General features: G+C 43.3%; 1 long non-coding RNA gene and 2 other non-coding genes across 3 annotated transcripts; all 3 read right to left on the bottom strand.

Annotated features, from left to right (window-relative positions):
• Positions 1 to 1680: 1680 nt before the first annotated feature.
• On the bottom strand, positions 1681 to 1754 carry trnat-ugu (transfer RNA threonine (anticodon UGU)). The gene has a single exon. It is a non-coding gene; the product is annotated as a tRNA-Thr (tRNA).
• A 5041-nt stretch (positions 1755 to 6795) lies between these two features.
• trnas-aga (transfer RNA serine (anticodon AGA)) lies at positions 6796 to 6876 on the bottom strand. Its single transcript has one exon. It is a non-coding gene; the product is annotated as a tRNA-Ser (tRNA).
• Positions 6877 to 12771: 5895 nt separating this feature from the next.
• LOC115529202 (uncharacterized) lies at positions 12772 to 15122 on the bottom strand. Its single transcript, XR_003973492.1, has 2 exons — positions 14309 to 15122; positions 12772 to 14154 (listed from the first exon to the last, which is right to left on the bottom strand). It is a non-coding gene; the product is annotated as an uncharacterized LOC115529202 (long non-coding RNA).
• Between the last annotated feature and the right edge of the window lie 7656 nt (positions 15123 to 22778).

The raw sequence follows: 22778 nt of genomic DNA, 5'->3' as shown, positions 1-22778 counted from the left end.
CGCTGTTGTCATTGATGGAAAGTCTATTGCATTGATGGATTGCAAGTTTACAACCACAAGCAAGATTGCCAGTTAGGACAATTCCGTTTTTTTTAACTGCAAGAAACACTTTTATCACATCTACACCAGGGGCCGTGTTCACAAAGCATTTTATCTTACCGCTAGGAGTGCTCCTAACTCGCGCTAAAACATTTTACGTAGGAGTTTTTTCTTAAAAGTTATTCACAAAGCCGCTGAGACCTACTCTTACTAAGGATAAATCACAAAGAGTGAACTAAGAGTGACGCGCCGTTGCTATGGATTACGTCAATTCTCGTGCACGAGTTTAGAAGCTGTCAGTTCGGTGATTGGTTGTTCAGACGAGCCCACTGAATCACCGAAAAACAAGGAAATAGCCTAGGCTAGAAATGAATTCCTATAAGTAGTTATAGTGCAGTTAGCAGAATACACGCATGATGACAATTTTGTGCAGACCACGATAATGACGTTGTAGCCTGCACGTTCAAGAGAGAGAGAAAGCAAACAATAAAAATACGTAAAATCTAAAAGAAAATAAATGTTACGAACTACCCAAGTGTTGACTGATTTGTGCCAAGGTGTTTACCTAAAATGTGTTTTCAAAGTGATCCCTAAATGCCTGTCCACTCGGTTCCACACGGCCAAATTCCTTGTAATGTTGATCGCCATCATCATCATCATCATCATCATCATCATCATCATCATCATCATCGTCTGGCTGTGGAATGTTCCTCCGCTTGCAGAGGTTGTGTAGAATGGCACATACAGTGATTACTGTGCTTGCCCTCTCTGGGGTGAGGCGTATTTCGCCGTGGAGGACATGAAACCGACGTTTCATCTGCCCAATTCCTCTCTCCACAACATTTCGTGCATGTTTGTGTGCTCGCAAAGAGCCAATACGATGTGTTTTACGCATAGGACTAAGCGTAATCTGCGTAATCACTTACATTTAACTGTTCTCCCGGTTGTGGATTGAGGTAGGGTGTCTAGAGCCACGTCTTGCATGGATAGTCACTGTCACCCAGCAAGTGACACCCAACTGGTAGGCCTACATCTCAAAAAGCTGCCTCAGACCGCTCACCATTAAAATGCGCGAATCATGGGTAGCTGAAGATCCAGGCCACTTTGCAACAACATCCAGTAGGCTATGTTAAAATTTGCATCAAAAACAACCTGCGTTTTGATGGAATGCACTTTCTTCCTATTGACGAACACGTCCTCGTCTTTTGATGGCGCAATTATTTTTATTTTTTATAAGTTATATATTTTTTTTTATAACTTATAATTTTTAGAACATTTTATTTCGGGACTAATCGGATTATTCCTGTTAGTCGGGGATGTTATTGCATCGGGCATTAACTCCACAATAAGTTGAATACCCTAACATTTCGCCTCGCAGGCATTTTAAGATTCTTTGTGAATAGGTCTTACTGAGTTAGGAGTCCTCTTGAGGACTTTTAAGCTCTCCTAGACTTAGGTGCTACTTTTAGTCCTAAAATACTTTGTGAATTGCTCTTAGTGAAAAAAGTTAGGAGTCCTAAATTTAAGAGTGACACGCCCATTATTTTTAGGAGTTACTCCTAAATTCGCCAGTTAGGACCTACTTTTAGCCCTAAGATCCTTTGTGAATACTGCCCCAGATGATGCTGTTGCAAAAAGTGTAGGTACTGCTGGGAGTTGAACCCAGGGTCTCCTGTTTACAAGACAGGCGCTTTCACCAGCTAAGCCACAGTACCCCTATTGTATTATATACTTGAGACACCAATGAAAAAGGTCTCATGTAGCCTGACCAGATCATGTGCTAAGCTATCACAACTGGCGGCTAAAGGAATTCCAATTGAGTAGGTTACTTACATTATACAACTTACTGATGTGATTAGAACACTACCTCTTCTGTGAACTAGACAGTCACTATGACAGTCCCAGCCACAGCACCCCTCTCAGTTCAGGAGAAATGCTTCAGCAAATTATTGGGAAGACAACGAAAGAGGTCTGCAGTACCATGACATATTTCTGTTGATCCTTTAAACAGTCCCTTAAACATACACTGATTAACCTGTACAGTTGACGGCAGGATTCGAACCTGCGCGGGGCCCCAATGGATTTCTAGTCCATCACCTTAACCACACAGTTTTGACATTTCAATTCTCTATCATGTTCAAACATTAGCATTCTGCAACATTTTTGGTAGGTAAAGCATTGCGTGACCTCATTTTGTTTAAAGATTCATTACACAGTAACATTCAGCAATGTTTCGTGATCGGATCATTTTTGACTTCTACCTTATATAAGGGATTCATTCATAATCATCGCGTCACCTCCACTACAATTTGGAGATGCCGGGGATTGAACCGGGGACCACTGACAATGGCTCCGCATGCACTACGCAGCTTTATGTTTATAATTGTTTTTATTGTTAGTTTTTTTGTACGTACTGCACTGTCGCTCATTCAGTATGATCGACTGGCACTTTTGGAAATTCGTTCGTCACTTAAAACTGAGTTTTTCTCAACTTACCGGAGTGCTTGCTGTGACTCCTTTGTCTTACCGCCGGTATGCCTACCAATACGCCGACGGAAGAGAAAGAAGAGAGGCAAGCGAGCCGGCATCCTGTGCAGATCTCGGACGAGATACTGCAACCCACCGCTTCCAAGCATTCTACTAGCGAATGTGCAATCTTTGGACAATAAACTGGACGAGCTACACGCACGGATTGAATTCCAGCGGGACATTGCAAACTGTTGTGTACTGGCGTTTACCGAGACCTGGCTGGATCCTATGGTGCCTGACTCTGTCATAATCTAATCAGCTCCGTTATTGTCACAGCAGTATACATTCCACCGCAGGCGGACAAAACGTGCGCGTTAGAGGAACTTTACAGAGTAATTAATGGACTTGAGGATGCTCACCCTGAGGCGGTTTCTATTGTTGTTGGAGACTTCAATAGGACCAATATGAAGAAAGTTTTACCGAAGTACTATCAACACATAAACTTTCCTACCCGGGGTGATCAGATTCTTGACCATTGCTACTCACAGATTCGAAAGTGTTACAAACCCCTCCACCGCCCCACTTTCGGAAAATCGGATCACACCTCCATTATGCTTATCCCTACCTACAGACAGCGCCTAAAACAGGAAAAACCGGTTTCTAGGGCAGTTCAACGCTGGAGTGCTGAAGCCATTAGCACTCTGCAGGACTGCTTTGACACAACAGACTGGCAGATGTTCTTTGTTGCAGCTGATGGGGACATCAATGAATACACAGACTCTGTCTCCTCACACATCTCCAAATGCATTGATGATGTCGTACCTAGGGTCAGCGTTAAGACCTTCCCAAACCAAAAGCCCTGGGTAAATGGTAATGTCCGTGCTAAGCTCAAAGCACGGTCCTCTGCCTTTAACTCTGGTGACCAGGAGGCTTTGGGGAAGTCCAGATGTGACCTGCGGACGGCCATCAGAGATGCAAAGAGAGAATACAGGGACAAGCTGGAGTCCACCTACCTCAGCTCTGACCCCCGACGCCTGTGGGGTGGCCTGCGACACATCACTGGCTATAAAGGGAGAAATAACAGTGATGATCAGCCTGCCGCCTCTCTCCCTGACGACCTCAACACCTTTTACGGAAGGTTTGAGGCAACCAACCCCCTTCCTTCAGCAAGATTGGCCGAGGACCAGGACGACTACACTCTGTCCCTGACCGTGGCTGACGTGAGGCGAGAGCTCCAAAGGGTGAACCCCCGGAAGTCATCGGGCCCGATGGAGTCCCAGGCCGCGTCCTCAGGGGGTGCGCTGACCAGCTTGCGGAGGTATTCACCTCCATATTCAACTTATCACTGCATCTGTCTGAAGTCCCCACCTGCTTCAAGCAGGCCACCATCATCCCCATACCAAAGAAAACATCAGTAACCTGCTTGAATGACTACCGCCCTGTAGCACTGACCTCCACAATTATGAAGTGCTTTGAGCGGCTGGTCAGAACCCACATCTGCTCTACCCTTCCCAACACCCTGGACCCCTTTCAGTTTGCATACCGTCCAAACCGATCAACAGACGATGCCATTGCCCTAGCTACACACGCCACCCTCTCCCACCTGGAAAAGAGCAACACATATGTGAGGATGCTGTTTGTGGACTACAGCTCAGCATTCAACACTATTGTGCCTGCCAAGCTCGTCCCGAAGCTCAGGGGCCTGGGTCTTAAAACACCCCTGTGCAACTGGATCCTGGACTTCCTGACGAGCAGACCCCAGGTGGTGAGAATGGGCAACCACACCTCCTCCTCACTGACCCTGAGTACCGGGGCCCCCCAGGGCTGCGTACTCAGTCCCCTCCTGTACTCCCTGTACACGCATGACTGTGTGGCAACACACAGTTCCAACATCATCCTGAAGTTTGCAGACGACACTACCATCCTGGGTCTCATCTCTAACAACGATGAGACCGCCTATAGAGCTGAGGTAAGGGTCTTGGCAGAATGGTGCCAAGACAACAACCTGTCTCTCAACGTCTGCAAAACCAAGGAAATGATCGTGGATTTCAGGAAGCTGCAGAGGGGGGGTCAGGACCCCATACACATCGAGGGAGCTGAAGTGGAGAGAGTCTCCAACTTCAAATTCCTCGGTGTGTACATCAAGGATGACCTAACCTGGTCCATGCAGGCAGGCTCAGCAGTCAAAACTGCACAGAAGCGGCTATACTTCTTGAGGAGACTCAAGAAGTTTGGCATGTCTTCAAAAACTTTAACAAACTTTTACAGATGCACCATTGAGAGCATCCTCTCAGGCTGCATCACTGCCTGGTATGGTAGCTGCTCCGCTGCCGACCGCAAGGCCCTGCAGAGGGTGGTGAAGACAGCGGAGCGTATCACCGGCAGCCATCTCCCCTCCGTGCAAGGCATCTACAACAGTAGATGCCTGAGGAAAGCAAAAAAGATTCTAAAGGACAACAGCCACCCAGGCTATGGACTGTTCTCATTGCTGCCGTCTGGTAGACGCTACCGGAGCATCCGAACACGGACTACCAGACTCACAAATAGCTTTTTCCCCCTGGCTGTAAGGCTTCTGAATCAGAAACACTGAACCTCTGAACAGTTGCCACCTCCACCTACTCCCTGCTCCCCCACTCATACAATTCACTTCATAGATATATTTGCACAATTTTAAAAACTTTTAACTTATCCTAGCAGTTATCCTTAGCTAATTCGAACCGACGATTTTTGTTTTTTAATTTGTTGTATGTTAATGTTACATTTTATATGGTTTATTGTCATAGTGTTATAGAGTTTTATGTTATTTTTGTTATATGTATGACGTCTACTGCGTAGATGAATGATGCTTGCCAAGTCGTAAGAATTTTGCTGTGCTGAAGCAATTTGGTACATGCAACAATAAACACACTTTGACTTCTACCTTATATAAGGAATTCATTCATAATCATCGCGTCACCTTCACTACAATTTGGAGATGCCGAGGATGGAACCCAGGACTTCATACAAGCGAATCATGAGCTCTACCACTGAGCTACATCCCCTTTTTGTAATAATCAGTACATCTCTACTATCAATACCTGAAGCTTTGCTTAATGATACAGCCAATCAATAGGTTGACTTGCACTAGGCCATCCTAAGAGATGAAGATATTTCGCCTGCCTGCTAAAGCAGAGGTGGTAAACTGGTGTGGCAGATTTCAATCATGGAGCGGGGGATCCAATGGATTTCTAGTGCATCAGCTTAACCGCTTGGCCAGGACAATGGTGCTTATCGACCTCAAGTCTATCAGTTGTTCGAACAGTAGCAGACTGCAACGCTTGAGGCTGTGTGATCAATTGTGAAATAGTCCTACACACGTTGACCACAGCTTGCTTTGATCACATCTTAGTGATCGGACCTCGGCACTCCTACATGAGAAGCTTTACAGATGAGCCGAAAACAGATTACTTCAATTGTACATGTGGCAACCGATACATGAAAGTTTGCTTAACGATACAAGAGGGGAAATCGGTTATCGACTGGCAGTATGGTATCATACATTTCTTAGAGAAGTAGTCTGCGTACAGATAGCAGAACTGGCCAACGCTTGTCGGCAGGCCTGAATCTTCGTCGTGACGCAACAATGTTTTTCTCTTCTGTGGCTGTCAACACTTAGTGCATCAAACGTACCGTACTCATATCAATGTGTTGGACCGGCACTAGCTTTTGAGCGCATAAAAAGCGTGCGCTTTTGAAATCGCACGCACTGATTAACCTGTATCGTTGACCGACAACACAGTTTCAATTCTCTCACTTGTTTCGAACATTAGCATTCGGCAACATCTTTGGTAGGTTAAGCATTGCGTGACCTCATTTGATTAAAATAGCACTCACATGACTTTTCCTAGGGCAATCAAATTGATATGCCGGTGTTTGAACCCGTGGCCTCATACATGCACAGCATGCGCTCTACCACTGGAGCTACATCCCCTTCCTGCTCAAGAATTTACATTTTAAACCTGCTTCCGAACACACCAAGGGTTTTCTCGTCCATGGCAATCAGCACCTGGACCGGACAACACTAGTCTTCGGATCTATCAGACCTTTAAATATTAACATTTTATGTTTTGAGAACATGTTGTCAGAAAATATCGATTGCTAAGTGCCTTTCCAGATAATGCCAGATTTTAAATATGGCGCCTTCTTCATGCTTAGATTAACATATTTGCACTGATTTGATGCAGTTTCACTGTAATATGTGTATGTGTTGGCTGAACAAGGGAATGAAAGATCGTATTCAGATAAAACAGTTGTCAGCAGGATTCGAACCTGCGCGGGGAGACCCCAATGGATTTCTAGTCCATCGCCTTAACCCTCGGCCACGACAACACACTATTAGAGTTTCAAGTCTCTGGCTTTTTTGAAACAGGAAAGAGTCTGGAACACTTAGGGTAGGTTAAGCCTTGCTTGATCTAATTTTGAAATAGTCTTCAAATTGACTGAAGCTAGCTTTGATCACATCTTGGAGACGGCAGGCATTGAACCTCAGGCCTTCTACATGAGAAGCATACGCTTTGCCGTTGAGAGAAGTCCCCTGTGTTACTTCAATTGTACATCTGTAAACCGATTCCTGAAAGCTTTGCTTAACGATAGAAGGGACAAATAGGTCATCAGTTGGCACTAGTGTATCATACATTTTATAGAGAATTTTGCTTGCCTGCCGCCGTTGTCATTGATGGAAAGTCTATTGCATTGATGGATGCAAGTTTACAACCACAAGCAAGATTGCCAGTTAGACAATTCCGTTTTTTTTAACTGCAAGAAACACTTTATCACATCCTACACCAGATGATGCTGTTGCAAACTGTGTAGGTACTGCTGGGAGTTGAACCCAGGGTCTCCTGTTTACAGACACCAGCTAAGCCACAGTACCCCTATTGTATTATTTACTTGAGACACCAATGAAAAAAGGTCTCATGTAGCCTGACCCGATCATGTGTTAAGCTATCAGAACTGGCGGCTAAGGAATTCCAATTGAGTAGGTTACTTACATTATACAACTTACTGATGTGATTAGAACACTACCTCTTCTGTGAACTAGACAGTCACTATGACAGTCCCAGCCACAGCACCCCTCTCAGTTCAGGAGAAATGCTTCAGCAAATTATTGGGAAGACAACGAAAGAGGTCTGCAGTACCATGACATATTTCTGTTGATCCTTTAAACAGTCCCTTAAACATACACTGATTAACCTGTACAGTAGACGGCAGGATTCGAACCTGCACGGGGAGACCCCAATGGATTTCTAGTCCATCACCTTAACCACACAGTTTCGACATTTCAATTCTCTATCATGTTCAAACATTAGCATTCTGCAACATTTTTGGTAGGTAAAGCATTGCGTGACCTCATTTTGTTTAAAGATTCATTACACAGTAACATTCAGCAATGTTTCGTGATCGGATCATTTTCATAATTTTTCATAATCATCGCGTCACCTTCACTACAATTTGGAGATGCCGGGGATTGAACCTAGGACCTCATACATGCAAATCAATAGGTTGACTTGCACTAGGCCATCCTAAGAGATGAAGATATTTGGCCTGCCTGCTAATAGCAGAGGTGGTAAACTGGTGTGGCAGATTTCAATCATGGAGCGGGGGATCCAATGGATTTCTAGTGCATCAGCTTAACCGCTTGGCCAGGACAATGGTGCTTATCGACCTCAAGTCTATCAGTTGTTCGAACAGTAACAGACTGCAACGCTTGAGGCTGTGTGATCAAATTGTGAAATAGTCCTACACCCTTGACCACAGCTTGCTTTGATCACATCTTAGTGATCGGACCTCAGCACTCCTACATGAGAAGCTATACAGATGAGACCGAAAAACAGATTACTTCAATTGTACATGTGGCAACCGATACATGAAAGCTTGCTTAACGATACAAGAGGGGAAATCGGTTATCGACTGGCAGTACGGTATCATACATTTCTTAGAGAAGTAGTCTGCGTACAGATAGCAGAACTGGCCAACGCTTGTCGGCAGGCCTGAATCTTCGTCGTGACGCAACAATGTTTTTCTCTTCTGTGGCTGTCAACACTTAGTGCATAACGTACCGGACTCATATCAATGTGTTGACCGGCACTAGCTTTTCAGCGCACACCTAGCTTTTCAGCGCACAAAAGCGTGCGCTTTTGAAATCGCACGCACTGATTAACCTGTATCGTTGACGACAACACAGTTTCAATTCTCTCACTTGTTTCAGACATTAGCATTAGGCAACATCTTTGGTAGGTTAAGCATTGCGTGACCTCATTTGATTAAAATAGCACTCACCTGACTTTTCTAGGGCAATCAAATGGAGATGCCGGGATTGAACCCGGGGCCTCATACATGCAAAGCATGCACTCTACCACTGAGGCATAGGCACTGTTTGGGGAAATATAATTCTCCCATTGGTTTGGGGAAGGAAAATCATGCGGACGGACATAGTGGAAACGGAAAATGGAAACGGAAAAGGCTTGGATGGAGTAGACTATGGAAAGAAAGACCAGAGGGGAGAAGAGGCTGGAGAGAAAGAGAATAAATATGATAAAGAACTGACCGTGAGTGTTGAACTGATCGGGGAAGATCCAATAACGGTGATGGAGTTCATGAGAGTGATGAAAGAGGTGTGTGGGGTGTTGATGGCGTGCCGTAAAACAGGATTGAAAAATTATGTGCAGACGTAATGGTAGTTGTGAGAAGGTGAAATCCTCCCCATTCTCACTGTCTCGCATTCGAGTAATTATTAGTATTATTATTATATTGTGTGTGCGTGTGTGTATATATTAGATTGGGCTGGTGTGAAGTTAGTCTTCCGTCGCTTAGGTAAATGTTCCCCCAACTAATGGTCTGGCCCATATGGCCGTGATTGGTCCAATTACCATTCCCCTATTTAAGGGCCTTTTCATTTGGTGTTTGGGGCTGAGGGTGGTGCTGGCTTGAAGTGAGGCCAGTACGAAAAAAGTATGTTTGGGTTATGATATGCTATTTTATGTTATCTTAGTTTGGTTTGCTGACTGATGCAGTCATTTCCTTTTCATTTTGAACGTTGCTCTATTTTTTGTGAATGTTTTGGAGAGATTAAAACTTCACTTTTCTTAGTCGTCAGTCCATTGCCCTAATTTTTGCCCACACTCGCAATTTCCAGCTAGCCGTATCCCAGATACGTGGGGCGACCACGCCGGTCCCTCACAGTAGTATAAAAAGTGCTATCTGAGAGATATCCTCTATCCATCGATATCTCTAGTCTTTATAGTGCAACACTTAAAAGCCGTTGCTTTAGTTATTTCAAGATTTCGTTTATATGTACTTAAAGGATTTTTTAAGTACACAGGGAGAGGAGGGAGAGAGGGAGAGAGGGGGAGAGGGGGGAGAGGGGGAGAGAGGGAGAGGGAGAGAGAGAGAAAGAGAGAGAGACTCTCTGTAGGGTAACTGTAGGCCTACAGAAAGACTGTCTGTCTCTCTGTAGGTTCTTCTGTTAATCAAGTAAATATTTTAATGAGAGTTTCCTTAAGTATTATAAGATATGAGTGACTTAAATGACTTATTTACTTATTGTAGCATTGTTAACATAATGTTAATGTGAATGTCATGAATGTTGTCCATCATTTTGGGCATCTGGCAAGGATGCCCACCGGGCGCCTCCCTTGGGAGGTGTTTCAGGCACGTCCAGTTGGGAGGAGACCTCGGGGAAGACCCAGGACTAGGTGGAGAGTGAGTGAGTAGATCAGGAAAGTCTCTCTCTCTCTCTCTCTCTCTCTCTCTCTCTCTCAGACGCTCTTTCTTTACAGCTTTGGTGACACATGATACACACACACACACACACACACACACACACACACACACACACACACACACCATACACACACACACACACACACACACACACACACACACACACACACACACACACACACACACACACACACACACACACACACATTCATTTGACTTTTGCAGGAAAGTCAAATGAAAAGCATTTAGAAACCACCACTGGACTCGTAGATGAGGTGAAATACTGTCGGGTCCCACTGACCGTCCTTAGCGTCCTAACCCTAACCCTCACCCTGACCCTGAACCTAACCCTCACCCTGACCCTGACCCTGACCTTAACCCTCACCCTGACCCTGACCCTTACCCTGACTCTTACCCTGACCCTAACCCTGACCCTGACCCTCACCCTCACCCTAACCCTAACCCTGACCCTGACCCAAACCCTGACCCTAACCCTCCCACCATCCGACTTAGAGGTTAAGTTAGTGTTAAGGTTCTACCTTAAAGCTTCTCCACACAGAGCAGCAGCTGGAGCACAAGTTGAATCAGTCTCTAAAGCGCCAACCAGTGGACAAAGATGGGACTAGTGATGATAGGACGCATGAAAACCAAACTTACTTTAGACACACGGATTGAGACTCCACTGTTGTGTGTGTGGTCATATCCTCCCTCCACACACTGATGAAGAGGTGATGGGGACTCCACTGTTGTGTGTGTGGTCATATCCTCCCTCCACACACTGATGAAGAGGTAATGGGGACTCCACTGTTGTGTGTGTGGTCATATCCTCCCTCCACACACTGATGAAGAGGTGATGGAGACTCCACTGTTGTGTGTGTGGTAATATCCTCCCTCCACACACTGATGGGCAACCTGGATTGTGGTTGTCCAGAGCTATATACTATACAGACTATATAGATATAGTGTTTGTATATATATATCAAATAAATGATTGTGATGTAAATGTTTGATTGGCCATTTTCATTTGATGCCTCAAATAGTGATTTAAATAGGCCTATTTGCTTTACAGTAAAAAAAATAGGGGTGTTTTTAAGTTTCATAAACATCCGGGGCGTTTGTATGCTTTATTTTGCATGCAAATTGTTTCAGAATGCTTTACCTTTAACAAAGAAAATACAGTTTATTATAGCTTTCCATAGCTGCCTGACTGCTGTGCTGCTCATCCCCAAACATCTTAAGTTCCATTCAAATTATTTCAGAGTAAAATGAATACAAGTGAGACAGACCTTACACACACACGGATCTGACTGGGGATAGGAGAGGTTAAATCACTTGAGGTGGTAAACAGGTTATGTTTTTAAACTGTTTATTCTCTTGCCAGATGGACTATCTAGACTAGGCTACTTTTAAATATTTGTAATTTTATTTATTTTACCCAAAAATTATATTCGGGGCTAATCAAAATGATTCATGTATTTAACAATGTACGTTGTTAAATACATGAATAGGCTTCAATTTAGTAGTAACATGAATGTTTTATATTTTTACAAAATGGATAATGTGAACATTGCCGAATAACATTCATCATGTATATTAAATGTATTGCAGGAGTTTAGCTAGACATTAACCAAGTTAAAGGACAATTAATGAACCGCACCAAACATGCAGAAGTCAATGTAGGATTTGAATATACAGTATAAACAAAAACACCTGACAGAACATTAATGCATACAATACATTTGCAAAGAAAAGCAGAGGAAACCATTTTCCCAAATTAATCATTGCAAAATGTCCCAACCATTCAGAAGGCAGGTGAAGAGGTTTGTGTTAAAGCAGTCCTCCCTGACCAGCTCTGTCCCTGACTCTAAACCCTGACTCAACCCTAACGCTGAACCCTCTGAGGGCAGAAAGACGCTCCTTCCGTGTAAAGGTTCAAGAAGACACTCCTTCAGAGTAAAGGTTCAAGAAGACACTCCTTCAGAGTAAAGGTTCAAACATATATTCCTATGCTTTATTATGCATGCAAATTTCTTCATAATGCTTTACCTAAATTAAAAAAATACGTGGTTCATTATAGCTTTAAATAGCTACCTGACTGCTGTGCTGCTTTCAAGTTATTTCAGAGTAAAATAAATACGTGAGACAGACAATACACAAACACACACACACGCACACACACACACACACACACACACACACACACACACACACACACACACACACACACACACACACACACACACACACACACACACACACACACACACACGGATCTGACTGGGGATAGGATGAGTTAATTCACTTGAGGTGGTAAACAGGTTATACTTTTAAAACTGTTTATTTTCTTGCCAGAAGGACTATCTAGACTAGGCTACTTATTATAGATATTTTTTTTTTACCCAAAAATTATATTCAGGGCTAATTCAATAATATCCGGGGCTTTAGCCCCGAATAAAATGGCATAGTGATGGCACTGGTCAATGCATTGTGTGTGTGTGTGTGTGTGTGTGTGTGTGTGTGTGTGTGTGTGTGTGTGTGTGTGTGTGTGTGTGTGTGTGTGTGTGTGTGTGTGTGTGTGTGTGTGTGTGTGTGTGTGTGTACCAGTGACCACTATAAGCGGGTGGGTAACTTGGAGGCAGGCTGTCCGGCCCACCCAATTAGAAGCAATGCATGGTAATGGTATATTCTTTGGTATTAATTAATTGTCTGAATTAGATTTGACATTTTGTTGGACAGCAAACGAACAGCTCCGTCCGATAGTGGGTCTGGACTTCCACCAACATTTTTTCATTCATTTTCTTCTATTTTGATTGGGTGGGCATGGCGCACATTTGGGTGGGCTAAGCCCACCCTTGCCCCTGGCTGCCGCCGGCCCTGCTACAGACCTGACCCCAGCCCCTATGGACCCCCGGTGGGGGGCCCGGAGCCTCGCCGACCCAGCCACTACACCTTGGGGACCAGGACTCCGGAGCTGGCCCTCCCGCTGGGCCTGGACGTGAGTCTCTTCTGACGAGGTCGCTGCTTTTACCGCGTTCTCCGAGTCTGCTTCATCACGTCGTGTGCTGCGTGCGGAACGCGTCCGTCGGCCCAGGGGCGTTTTTTTGGCGTTTTACGTGCCTTGTTTTCACGGGTCCGTGCCCATACGTCATCTAGCTCCATTTAGACTAATACTGTAAATCTATCCACCGTCTTCCATCGGTCAGAAACGGAGACTCAGCTGCTGGAGAAGGGCCTCAGTTTTCATCCCCACCCCCCGTATCGCAGATAAACTAGAATTCCTTAGAGATGTCCACCATTACAACCGGTCACTTAAGTGAACAGAACCCTTCCATGGCCGACCCGGTGGGCCCATTCCACCCCTTCAGGGGCCGTCCAGCTGGGGACCACCGCCGGGCGCCTTGTGGGAGAACCTCACCCCACTCCTCCGTACCAATAAACACACCGCCATGCATAACCACCCAACAACACTTTAGAAACACCCAACCCTACTGAACAAGAATACACAGCACTTAGACACCTGTCTAATTACAAACACATAGTTATCAAACCCGCTGACAAAGGCTCCAGACAGTCATCTTAGATACACAACAATACCTCTTAGAAGCACACAGACAGTTAGGGAACACACTACATTACAGACCCATACAGGATCCACTCCAATTGGTCAGGGAACAACAAATTCCCAATATATTGAGTGACCCCCATCAACGTATATACATCACACATAGACAGAAAGTATATCTAGGCGGTCCAGACCCTCCCCAAGTCCTGGACGGTCCCTTTCTTAGTGTCGCCGGGGCGGTCCATCATCTCCCACTGTGGGAGAGAGTCCTCTGCAGCAGCTGAGTCAGGTGGTCTTCCCCAACAGCTTCCCTGAGGTGACCCCTGACATCAGGAGCGGAGACGATCAGGGGCGGCAGCCACACACACACACACATCGTACCCCTCATCAGCACATTGACACAAAACATCACACACACAAACTGAAGCACAACACAACAACCCCACACTCCAGAATCATAAAATAATATCAGCTTACAGGAAAGTCCTGGGACCTCCAGGATGTCCTGGTGCGGGCCGCTTCTCCACAGATATTAGAAGCCCCCCCTCTCCACACCAAAGCCACTTTCAGCAGCTGGCGGTCATCAGGAACCAGCACGCCTCCACCTCCAGCCCTATTCCGCAAAAACTCACCATACTGGACAACAACATCATCTACGCCATCACATGCTCCCAATGCCACATCATATATGTCGGCGACACAAAGCACACGATACTCACCAGACTTAAACAGCACTTATATACTATTCACTATTATATACTAGGCACACTCAACACTTCCAAACACAGCCCATTACCTCACTGTTCATCACCGGGCTGGAGGTGAAGGCGTGCTGGGCGGACAGACAGAGGAAGGAGGCGGAGCAGAGGTGGAGAGCCAAGCTTAAGACCCTCCCCCCCTTGGGCCTGAACATCAGGGAGTGGGGGCCGCACTGGGACGCTGCTGGGGGCGCTGGGGGGTCCCGGGACTCCTCCTGGGGGGTTCCCTGCATGGCGTCGGGTCCATTGTGTGTTTTAATATGCTGCATGTTTTTATCTTCACTGTGTGCTTCCTTTACATCATGATGTTATTGAGGCCTTCCACCTCTTTTACTGCCCTTATTTATTACATTGGAGGCTTCCTTTATGTGAAAGGAAGCCTATCTTTATTTATATACCTATTTATTTATTTATTCATTTAATCTATTTTGCACTTATCTGCCAGCACTCATCTTTACCCTGTGTGTTTTTAATACTTCTTTCATGCTTTTCCCATGTTTTTATATATATATATGTATATATGTATATGTGTACATTTTTTAATTAAAGGGGTTCCTGCATTATTGTTGTTTTTTTTTTTTTTTTTTTTTTTAATTGATTATTGATTATTATGAATTCACTGAGATTGAATTCTGATTCAGATTGCAGTGTGCTCCTCTTTATACATATATTTTGTGTTTATGCGCATAATTCCCTTTCTATGAGAGGATGTGTATGGATGGGCCCTGCCTGGGTTCCCCTGAGGGTCAGAAAAGGGAATAGAACAGAAAGTAGACTTACCTTTGCTCCGCGCCTCCTCAGACCCCAGCTGCTGCTCCTACAATACGATACAAGACGGTATTAAATTAAACTGATAAACAGGGATTCTGAAAATATAACTTCAGTTCTGATGAACACTATTACAATATTACTATCACTGATGAATACTGTTATGATATTACTATCACTAATGAATACTGTTATAATATCACTATCACTAATAATAATAATAATAATAATACTTTTAATTTAGAGGCGCCTTTCAAGACACCCAAGGTCACCTAAGACACCCAAGGTCACCTAATCAATACTGTTATAATATTACTATCACTAAAGAAAACTGTTATAATATTACTATCACTAATGAATACTGTTATAATATTACTATCACTAATGAATACTGTTATAATATTACTATCACTAATGAATACTGTTATAATATTACTATCACTAATGAATACTGTTCTAATATTACTATCACTGATGAATGCTGTTATAATATTACTATCACTAATGAATACTGTTATTATATTACTATCACTAATGAATACTGTTATAATATTAGTATTGTCAAGTACTCTCCCTTTGTTCTGCATTCTCCACTTGAAGGAGATTGGTGCATCCACTCAGAGTTCCTTCTGGGTTTCACTTAATAAACAAACTGTTTCCTCTTTATCTTCTTTTATTGAAGCCTCAATTGATGGTCAGTTGTAAGTAATTCAGTTCTTAGCAAGGTGAAAAACCATCAAAAAACAGAAAAAGGAAACATTGATTTCACAATGTGAAATCAAATGCAAACAGAAAAATAAACATTTTTTATTCCATTATTTCCATTATTTTTTAACTTAAACTTACAGTTCTAAATATAAATAAATATAGTATTTACTTTAAATTATAACATCCCACCATAATCATTTTAAACATGAGCCCACTAAACAATCATGTACCATAATTCAATCCGTTTAACTTCAACAATCATATTGGGGCGAGCAGCAGGTGAAGGACGAGACGGGAGCCCAGGTTTAGCAGTCGGCCGCAGCTCCGCGCCCCATACACCGCTGGGCAACGGAGCTGCCTTTAATAACACCAGCACGATACACACTAGAACACACGCCACCATTCAACCACACTAACACTTTCAGTAATGGTGCAATGAACACAACATGAACACAAGAGTCACCAACACACCCCGACATCGATAAACCCCAACCCATGAACCCTGATTAGTTTACCAACCACAAATGACCCAGGAGGGCCCCGAAACGGTCCCACCCCCTAGAACAGGAGAACCCCCAGAATCCTTAGCGAAGGCCCTCGTCTGCCAGACCCCAGAGTCAGCAGGAGCCCTGGGGGTGTGGTCGGGGACCACCTCCTTCGGGGCCCCCACCTGATCCGTCGTAGGGGGCCGTTGGAGCGCCGTTCGGGGACCCCGTCCTCCGCCGCCCTCCGACGTCTGGCCCGTCGACGGCCACGCCGGCGGCTGGGACGAGGAGGGGTGGCGCGCCCCGTCCCCCCGCAGCCCTCCCCCAGCCCCAGCTGCCCACACTGCGGCGGTTGGTGTTTAGTCCCGTTAACACGGCAACAGTTTGACGTTATCCCGGGTAAAGTGTCGGGCAAGACGTTAGCCTAGGGCTAGTCATGGACCTACAGAGTGGCGAAGCCACGCCCCTTCCGGTAGAGCCCATGGGACCTATGAGATCGAAGAATATGAAAGGGTTTCAATGGAGAGAAAGTAATTATTTTCTGGTCCCAGCCTTTATATGCCCCGGGTTACACATATGATGTTTGTGGATTTAAATGACAATTTGTCATGCAAATAAAACTAAACATTTTCGTGAAGAAGTTTGATAATGTTTCCTAGGGGAGGATAAAAGCATCCAAAGAGGTGACAACCATTATGAGTTTGGGCATGTGGGGAGTTTCAGTTATGCCGGTGGGGAGATTGGCGGTCTTGTCCACGCCAGTCTCAGGGAGCGTGACGGCACATACGAGACAAGTAGTCTATCTCATTGTGTTTTCTCTACAGCCTTTAACTGAACTATTGCACAATAATAGAGACGGAGAGAGAGAGAGAGAGAGAGAGAGAGAGAGAGAGAGAGAGAGAGAGAGAGAGAGAGAGAGATGGAGAGAGAGAGAGAGAGAGAGAGAGAGAGAGAGAGAGAGAGAGAGAGAGAGAGAGAGAGAGAGAGAGAGAGAGAGAGAGGGACGGGGAGAGAGAAAGTGAGCCAGAGAGTGTGTGTCCGGCCGTCTGTCAGTGGTTTCTTTCTACAACCGACACAGAAAACACTGAGGCACCCCCCCCCCCCCAACCAAAACCCAGGGAGGAGGTCCCAGAATAATATCGGAAAAACATTTGTTGTTCTATTAATAATTTTTCTTAAGGCACTTATGGAAGCATTATTAACTAATACAACGAGAAATCATTGGCTAAACACACGAGAACATTCAGTTGGATCCAATGAGTTGTTTATTGCAATTATGCTTCATTGACAAATAAGACAGAAAAATAGTCCCTTACATGTACACAATAAACACGAGGACTAAAACAATAGAAGCAGCAGACTTTCCAAATCATCAACAGGTGTGCACGTATCTTTAATAACTGAACATGTTCTGCGGCCGCTTGGTTCCCATCAGAACACAAAAAAATCAAGATTCAGTTTAAATTCATTTACAACATGCAACATTATCCCATCGACCTCTTGGTTATTATGAATAAAATATAAAATCTGCTTTAAATCAGGTTGTAAATCAGGATTATGACAAAAATTATGAAAGAGCCCTTAAGACCAAAACTGGCAATGTCTGAAAATATACAAACATTTACCATCAATAGGTATTTTACATACATTTCAAATAATAAATGTGCTTATCTAACTATGGGAGATCTTAAAAGTCTTTTCATGGTTTATCATGCTATACTTTCCAGAAGAGGGAGAGAGAGAGTGAGAGCCAGAGCGAGAGAGAGAGAGACTATAACTGCCACAGAGACACTGAGTCATCAGGCCTCTCAGTGTGTGTGTATGTGTGTGCGTGTGTGTGGGTGTGTTTTTGTGTATGTGTGTTTTTGTGTGTGTGCGCCAGGGATGGAAATTAACTTTTTTGCCCACCAGCCACTGTGGCAGGTAGATTTAAAAATCTAACAGCCACTCATCTTTTTTAACAGCCACTTTTTATACGCTATATATTTTTTTGATGTATACATTTTGAACAATATAATAGTAACAATAGATAAGAAAAGTGTTTTTCATACACATCTTCTTTTCCATCAGAAGTGATTTTTACTGAGTTGAAAACGTTACACTCTTACCGATAAACAATACACAGGTATCTGCCATGTTAAGTCTTGTTTATTTCAAAGGTGTTACGATGAAAAGTTTGGGGATAATTCATCTATACAAAGTATTTTCAATAAAAAAAGAAAATTGACATATTAACAATAAAACAACATGCATGGCTACACCATCAGAGGTCAATTTGTTTTTTTATATTTACATGTGACTGCATACAAATGTGTCCACAGACATGGTAACTAACGTATGATAGGAAGCATTATTGGCCCGTAACACTAATATTCAGAAAAAACACTGCCTCAAAAGGCTATTGGCTTAAGCAATACAAGTAGAGGCATATACTTGAACTTTATACCCTGAACTTTTAAACGTTGCAAACGTGCAAAAACATAATTATATATTTATGTGGCATTCAGTCCAATGCTGAAAATATATCTGTGGCATTCAGCAGGCCAATGCTGTGGTAAAGTGTGTAAAGTATGACCAAGTGTTTCTTTCTGTTCAATGGTCTAGATAGAACTTTATCAATCCTCTGTAGGAGAAATGTGTTAATGTTTGTCCCTTTAAAACAATAATGGTAAAAAAAAAAAATACACGACTGTAACTGAGTAAGTCAAACCGTCCAAACTGAAGGCTCTACTTAACCACGCCCCCTACTCCCTTCCACCAATGCAAAGCGAACAGAACTGGGTAGGGGAGGGCATAGCCTAACTTGCTTGTGAACCATTCAGAGGAACGCAACGCAAATTCAATGTGAACATGTTTGAGGCTTTAATAAATCCCGACGATTTTGAAATTCCGCAAAACATTTTTTAAAAGTGTCTCAAAAAGAGGGCATGTCCGGTGTTGCATATTCTCGAAGAAAGTTGTCCAATCCCGGGTTGCTTTAACTCACTTCATTTATTATAAAGTCTTCGGCATGTTTCGGCATGGTAACTGGCTATGGAACGAAAGTCTAGGAATTGTGTAGAACACGTGTGAGAGATATTAACTCTAGCTACTATGGGCCACGGGCAGAGGCCCGTGACTCTTCGCGGGTGTCGCTGAAAAATCTCTGGCCCCTTCACCCAGTGGCGGAGCCAGGGGGTGGCCGGGGGTGGCCATGGCCACCCCCCGTAGAATCTCGGCCACCCCATTGGCCACCCCAAGCACCGGATCACAGCGGTCAAAAGTTTTGACGGCTGTGGAAAAATGCGGAACCTTTCTCGCACCGCTAGTACACTGCCGGACCCTTTAGCCGCGCGCAGCGCGCACACGTCCTGTATTTGAATTAAACGGCTCAAGCATGCCCTGAATGCCTGTTACCACCTGACGCTTCGACCGGCACCTGCGGCTAAGTGAAGAAACCCAAAACAGAAAAGTATGATATCATAATGGAGGTTGTTTTTGTCTTCTAATAACTGTGACTATCCCACCCATGACTATCTATTTTGCGAAGTTTAGAAGCAAGGTAGATCGGAGGAGAACATAGTAAACTGTTCCAATTGCTATATGCTATGCTGTATTTGATAACTACGTTGCGAGATTGTGTACAGTGTTTTAATATAATCTCTCTCTAGTCTCTACACGTATTTGTTTTTGCAACTTCGGATCGACTTTCGATCTAGTTATTTGCTGTTAACTGCTATTGTTGCCAGAACGTGTTATGATTGTGTCAGGTATATACAGTATTTATGCTGCATTTTGGATAAGTGTCATTAAAGAGGGAAAAATAATGAAGAGGAAGAAGGCAGACATAGCGTCCTTCTTCAGGGCAAGTGGAAAGAAGTCAGCTAAGGCAAAGAATGAGGGTGAGATGGAGAAAAATCAGGCAGAGAGCGAGGATGAGGAGCCCCCAGAGAGCAGCAACTTAAATGGACCTCCAGGTATACAGTATAGAGACTCACATATAGTACAGCTTGGTATGAGGTTATCTTATTTACAATTGGCTTAGAGTTTGTCTATTCATACAGGTCAGGTTGAAAGTGCATTGTAAAACATATCAGTTCGTTTTTTCAGTACATTAAAGTATGGCATATTTGTATTTGCTACCCAGAGACACTTTCACTAATATTATACTTTAGCTTATAGTGTGTTTGTTAAACACTATATAGCATGCATTATAAAACCTTTAGGAAAATTTCCTGTACACCTTATTGTAATTATTTTTGATGTTTCTGAAAGATTGATCGAGAGCAGGACAGAAGAGTCCTCCCTGAGGAGTGGCCCCAGTGGATCCCTAGGTAAATTGTCAATCTTACATTGTATGTTGTACTCTTCTGCTAACTTTTCATCGATATTGTCCACAAGTTTATATTGTATATGTTTAATGCTGTAGAAAATGAATTTTAATCTTTTGTATCTGTGAAATACTTGGATAGTGGATCATTACACATTGTGGAAAATACTTTAAACACCTATTAATGTTTTTAATATATATATTTAGATTCCCACAGAAGATTCAGACAGCGAGAGAGAGAGGTACCTCCAGGTATACTCACTCTTTCACACATACTGGACACTTTAATTCCACTTCAGTTTTGCCCAATCTGATACAGTGGCCTGATAATTCATAAACAGGTATGAGTCATACCAATCACCGTCCTCAACTGGAGTAGAGTTGGATGAATGGCCTCAAATCTATAACGTTTTAAGCAGATTATAGTGTTCAGATAATCCATTAGATGTAACATGGGATAGTACACTCCAATGTATGAGTTTATCTTGATTGTTATTAATCTCTGCTGTAATTTAATAATTGAATATGCCTTTTTTTCCATTTTCAAACAGACATTTCCAAATCAAGAACCGATAGATCTTTAGGGACATTCATTGAAGTGTTGAGTTTTAATGAGATGTCACTGTTTGGATTCTCTGTCTGATATGTGTAAATGTGGCTCAAACTTGAATCTAATCTTGCAGAGTCCGCCTAATACCCATTGTGAATATGATGTTTGTTATTATGTGTTTGATAGATGTTTATGGATCGAATTGAAGAAAAATTGACACTGCTTTTTTAAACAGGCTGTTAATGCTTGTCATATTTACATTTGTTGGAATTCAGCAAATTGTATTCAGGATGTTATTTTATTTATTTTCATATTTCTATGCATTAGCTCAGTATTTTATACCTTTTGTTATTTAAAGATAAATCCATATTGTGATCAGACTTGATTAAAAAAAACATTGCACTTCTAATTTTGTATCCTTGTTTTGTATTCCTGATGATACACTGAGAGAATTGACTTGGCTTGTCGCCATAAACTGAGGACATCTCTACTATAAAATAGAATACCTTGCTGTCAATGCATATCTGTACAGCCATTGTTCTACTCAGTCGTACAATACAAATAAAAACACAAATAGCAATCGGTAAATCAACACAGTTTAAAAACAAGTATGAATACAGAATAAGTGTATATTATTTTTTAAGTTTTAGCTTCGTTACTTTGCCTTTAGGTATAAGAACAATTTAAATATATTGAATACTTTTCTATTGCACCTTCATCTGAATTCCGAATAATGTTGAGATGTTTGCTGTATGTGTCTTAAATAGCTCTGCATCTCCTTGTGAGACACATGCTTGCCACCCAAAAAATATCACTGGCCCCATCCTGGCCACCCCAATGGAAATTTCCTGGCTCCGCCACTGCCTTCACCTAGTGTATTTGAACAATCCTGGTTCCCTATCAATGTGCATGACACAACCCGTGTCTATTGCACTCCTGTTTTGATACACAAAACGCATGAAAACAGACAGAAGGGCCCAGCAACCTTGAAAAACATAATGTCTGAGTGTTAGGCATTCGTTACTGCACATACTGCTATTTCCTGAAGAGAGAGAGAGAGAATATTAAGATCAATGCACAGAAGTAGCCTTTGCTTGGGTTGCAAAGGCTAAATTTACATCCTGGTTCCAACACATGGCTAGGTGTGAGGGTGGGAGGGGGCAAGGGGAAGAAAGAACAATAAGACAAGAACTTCAATTTAACTAACAATAGAGAGGCGAGTGGCCTTCTTTAAGCAATATGAATAAGGAAGGGTAGGGGAAGAGAATGTTTGCAGGGACAAAGGGTGGGGAGGGGGGGATCTGACGACCGGATTTGGGACAAAAGGATGGGGGGGGGGGGGGTCTGACTACCGGACCTGTGAAGACTG

This window comes from Gadus morhua, chromosome 17 (genome assembly GCF_902167405.1).
Source record: "Gadus morhua chromosome 17, gadMor3.0, whole genome shotgun sequence".
In the NCBI taxonomy this organism is placed as follows: domain Eukaryota; kingdom Metazoa; phylum Chordata; class Actinopteri; order Gadiformes; family Gadidae; genus Gadus; species Gadus morhua.
This window is presented reverse-complemented; position numbering and strand designations above follow the sequence as displayed.